The sequence below is a fragment of the Typopeltis vanoorti genome, chromosome 3 (genome assembly GCF_054136105.1).
Source record: "Typopeltis vanoorti isolate ZY-2024b chromosome 3, IOZ_Tvanoo_1.0, whole genome shotgun sequence".
Lineage (NCBI taxonomy): Eukaryota > Metazoa > Arthropoda > Arachnida > Uropygi > Thelyphonidae > Typopeltis > Typopeltis vanoorti.
The window spans coordinates 13,140,668-13,146,288 of record NC_143551.1 but is presented as its reverse complement, the minus strand read 5'-3'; the positions used below and the strand labels follow the sequence as shown (position 1 = coordinate 13,146,288).

The 5,621-nt window shown below is 33.2% G+C and overlaps 1 non-coding gene across 1 annotated transcript; it reads right to left on the bottom strand.

The window, feature by feature from the left end:
- Positions 1-3,720: 3,720 nt before the first annotated feature.
- Positions 3,721-3,826, bottom strand: TRNAG-GCC (transfer RNA glycine (anticodon GCC)). The gene has a single exon. It is a non-coding gene; the product is annotated as a tRNA-Gly (tRNA).
- Positions 3,827-5,621: the final 1,795 nt, after the last annotated feature.

Below are 5,621 nucleotides of genomic sequence, written 5' to 3'. Positions count from 1 at the left end.
ATTAACAACAGCGCAGAACGACATAAAGGAAACCTAGCACCTGATTAATGAAATGCTGGACAATATACACAGAACCACTGCCTCAGAAACAATAAAACACAGCTTTGCCTGCGACCCCAAATCCCTCAAACAGTTGGCAAACAACTTTAATCAGCACTTCGTGAACTCTGTCCAAAAGCTACAAGAAACAACCTTTCCTCACACAAACGAACATTCTCCACTAGGTCCACGAGCAACCCAGTCGATGTGGTTCCCTACAGTAACAAAAGAAGAACTATCACTGGCAATTCAACAAATTAATCCTAACAAAGGACCGGGGATAGACGGAATCAGACCAAAAGACATCAAGAAACACTCAACCGACCTATTTCCAGTTATACAAAAACTATTAAATAAAATCTTCGAAACGGGACACATACCTGAAACACTGAAGACTGCATTAATCACACCCATACACAAACAGGGAAAAAGAAACATAATAAGTAATTACAGACCTATCGCCACGCTGCCTGTAATCAACCAAATCATGGAGCGCATTGTACATCAGAAACTCTCCACATACGTTGAAAAATTTCAAATCATACCCAAAACACAATATGGCTTTCAAAAAAATCAAGGAATAACAACACTCCTGGAAGATTTCACAGACCTAATAAACGCTGCATTGGATAAAAACAGAATGACATTAGTGGCATTCATTGACCTAACAAAAGTATTTGACACACTAACACACAAAACCTTGTTAACGAAACTTACCCATATCGGAATTGGAGGTCGTCTACTCCAGTGGTTTATGCATACACGAAAAACAGAAAGCACATCACACGTATAGGATCAGCACACAGCAAAGAGGTACATGTAACCTGTGGAGTACCGCAAGGAGCTGTCCTATCTCCCATTCTATTTAACATATACACACACGACATAAGCCAACTCCCCCTAAAAAGTAAAATCTTCCAGTATGCAGACGACACAGCCATGGTATCCATTCACAACAATGCAAATATCGCTTACAAAAATATGCAACACGACATCAATCAAATCACTAACTGGTTAACCGAAAACGGCATATATATAAACCCTGGAAAAACAAAGCTAATGATATTCAAAAACCCCCAAACCCTGCCCATAGAAACTAAATATCTCGCAATCAAACATTCATCATCCTATACACAAAGTGCAGAACCTAAAATCACAACCATCACACAGGTGAAAACAGCACGTTATCTTGGACTTCACTTCGATGCTGATCAAAGTTGGAATAGCCATACAAACTACCTACATACCAAGCTTAGGATAATAGCAAGCAAACTATACAGATTAAAAGACATTGCCCCACCCTCATAAAAATACTAATCTATAAAGCATTATGTGAAAACATTTTAAGATATGCAATCACATCATACGCATTCTGCGCAGACTACAGACTTAACAGGCTACAATGGTTGCAAGATAAAATGATAAAACTGATATTCTGGGAACAACCCACTCTTATGCAGGAAGCATGGACAAAACACAAAATATTTAAGGTGAAACACTTACGCCACTACACAGTCATGTTAAAACACTACTACAGCCCAACATATAGAGTAACCAGAACAACATATCAAATAACAAGACCACAGTCAACAAACTACATAACATATAAGTACAACAATCAGCACGGCAAAGCCACCCGAAACTTCTACGTACCTGACATGATAAACAAACTGCCGTTCGACAACAGAAACCTAGGAACATACAGAGAGCTGAAACAGGCACTATATAAATATTATAGCGAGAATGAAAATTAGAGCAATTCCTGTTTCTCTCTCCCCCATCACACATGCGCACGCACGCACACACACACAAACCTATGACAACCCCCCCCCTCTCAAAAACTATCACTACAAGAACACAAAGAAACAAACACACCACGTCTAAATCCAACCCTATTTGCACAAAAAAATAAATAAATAAAAAAAAAGTTAAACTGTAATAGCAGTCGAAGCCTTACAAGCACGTACCAACAAACAGTAAAATCAACACCTTGCTTGTGACAGTATAGGAACACAACCATGAAACCACCACCCTCTGTCATCTATTATCTTCCTCAGATAAGCTCTGCTAAGCTTCGAGGAAGAAAATTACTAACTTGCAAGAATCTGTTATACACACTTGTAATGCGTTATAAATATTATATATATATAATTACTACAGCAACTATGTATGCAATTCATCTGAGACATAAAAAAATAAAATAAATAAATAAAATAATGATAATAATAAATAAATGAATAAAATAAATAAATTATTATTATTATTATTATTGTTATTATTATATGTATATTCTAAAATCAAAAATTCTGTATAATCCTTATAGTAATTACTGTAAATATTATTATTGTAACTTATACTGAGACATAATAAATTGTTTTTTTTTTGTTTAAAAAAAAATTATTATTATTATTATTATTATTATTATTACATGAGACCTCCAGGGAGTCCATAGACTCACCGAGGGAGTTTACTTTAACTTCTTATTCTCAAATGGGTTTCTTGCCAGGAATAATCTTCACATTATAACCTAACTTTGGCAGAAAGGCCTACGATTCGATCCCCATTAACCATGTTTATGTGTGTAGGCGCCAGCTCATAAGTGGATACTTACAGGACTGCAACTTGCAGCGTCGACGCATGCCTGCAGTTTCGCATGAACCCACAACTTGTCTGATGTATCCATATCTTCTAATAAGAACACCTGAAAGTCCAAAATCACTTCTCCTGGATTGCCTTCCAATCTTCTCGGTTGGTTAGGTAAAATGTTTTCATATTCTTTGATGCGGCATCTGTAAAAGCGAAATTGTTTTTGTTAATGTATCTAAAAGTAGAAATACATCTTAAAAACAGCGATTTAAAATCTGAATTTAAATTAATAATGCCTCACCCTGCCTTGATAAGAAAAATATGACCTGGTGAATAAGGATCATCTGGATCTCGAGATACTGAAACTTCCAACAATTTAGCATACTTCCATGCTATATATGTAGGAATAAAAATAATTGTTCCACATTAGAGCTGTAGTATTCTTCTTGCCATCTAAGAGAAAGACTTGAAATATCAATATATGACTCTCTGATGAGTACTTTCGTTCAATTTGGCTTAAACTTTACACTCACCTGATTGGGTATTGATGCTGGCTTTTAATCTCAACATTGTACCAATAGTTATGGGGTCTTCAACAGGAAAATCGAAATTGCCACTTCTTGTAGTGGATTCTTTGGAAAGGGACAAGGTATACTCCAAGGTGGCTGCACTGTCTTCTACAATCCTTGCAGCTCTTTCTAATTTCGCGCTAACAAAAAAAAAAAAAATCACCGCTTTGATTATCAATATTTTGTACAATTTTTGTGCTGCTGAATCACAATGATAGTTTAATTGGCAATATCATAATATCAATCTCATATCATAAGTTTAAAAAAAAAATGTGTAATATTGTGAAATTTATCTTCTCTGTTCTAATAACATTTATTTAAAAGGTTTCAGTAATTACAGGAAATTAGCATTCTAAAATTATAAAAAGCAGAGTCTAAAATTATGAAGATTGTGGGGTAGCAGGATCTCTAACAGGTCACCAATGCCAAATTAAAAAAAAAAAAAAAAACTGTAAATTATTACCATATTATATTATATTATCGCATCGGACTATGTGCAATGAATAGAACAAAGTAAAAAACGAAATGCATCGGCCGGGAATCGAACCCGGACCGCCCGCGTGGCAGGCGAGCATTCTACCATTTTTTTTTTTTTTTTTTTTTTAACTTTTCTACCATTGAACCACCGATGCCACATTTCGATCAGGTTTTGCAACTATCTTAAATAAATTTATGTTTTCTAGTAAGTAAAAAAAGTTTTATAGATATAATCATATTATTGATTGAAATGCAAATCTTCGACTGCCGTTAATCATAACAAATATAAAATGTTTGCAAAATTTAAAAAAAAATTGTAGTTTCAAAGTAAGACTTACAATAATAATAATAATAATAATAATAATAATAATAATAATAATAATAATAATAATAATAATAATAATAATAATAATAATAATAAAATTTTGGGATTTAGTTGTCTTTTTATTATTTATTTCCGAATCAAATTTTGGGACAAATTTTTTACCTTGCCGATAAATCTGTATCTACTGGTCGATTACATTGTTTTTACATTGCTGTAATGAGTAACAAATTTCATATCAGCAGTCCAACTCTGTTCTTAATATACAGAGTTGGACGGGTTTTAGTTATTTTTTTAGTTATTCGTAAGTTCATTATTTTCTCGCAAGGTGCTCTTTTAATGTTTTAATTCTCTCATGTATTCGTTTTATAACCTCGGCTGATTATTATTTTCCAAACGATCTGATTTTTGTTATACAAGTATAATATATCCATGGAAAGTTGGATCACTCAGTTAGCTTAGGTTTTAGTACTACATCCCCCATTTTTATATACTATATATTATATAGTTTATATTATATATTATAATACTATATTTTTATTATATATTATATAATATATTATATTTATTAAATTTACATTACAAATTATACTACTATATATTTTATATTTTTATATACTACATTTATACACCCCCCCCCCAAAAAAAAGAGGAGAAATTAACGGTATTAAAGGAATTTACCATATCGATATTTTTATTTCGCCAATTTTTAAATCACATCTCGTATCATAATTATGAATATATTGGTTCAGAATATCATTGACTAATGATTCCTGTTTACAAAGACTAAATGGTAAACCAGAACAAACAGAAGAAAGCGATGATATAAAAATGGAATGGAATAATTTAAAACCACCTTTCATAAGCTCCAGAACAGAATGTTTTGGATAAAAGTAATTGGAACAGATGTTTATCCATTCTCGTTAAGAAACTGGAATGAACAAACAAAAATAAATAAAATAAAATCACCAGAAGCAGAAAGCAAAAATAACATAACAGCATCAGAATCCCCCCCCCCCGAATCTCCATTCTTTATCTTTACATTTGTATTTGATTTTATTGTTATTTTATCTATTTATTTATATTTTTTTCACTCATATAACATCTACCCAACATCATGGAAATAAGTCTATATTCAACCCATTCTCAAGAAAGGACATAAGGTCAACCATCAAGGTGTCACTCCATCGCACTCACAAAGAATGTCATCAGTTGTTAACTCTTTCATCACCTCGAAGCTCTCCACTTATCAGTGACTATCAACATGGACACAAGTTTCGTATTCATCAATGGGGACAAACTATGAAATGAATTAATTGAATCCCATGTGGTAGCTATAAACATTCCTAAGACATTCGATCGAATATGGCACACGAAGACTACTGGCCAAACTACCATTTTATGGTCTCCTGTCCACCATTTAAAATTGAACTGCCAAAGAAAATAAGTAAAATTCTTTTAGTTCTGACTTGTAGAAAGATTGATAGGATGTCAGTCAGTCTTCACTGATGCCGAGACTATAAATAATTTGATGGACTTCACAGGAGAGAGAGAATAGGGCAGACAACTGTTCTTAACTTGTGATCCTAAGCTCACGCAGGAATATATTATTATTGGGAATAGCATGA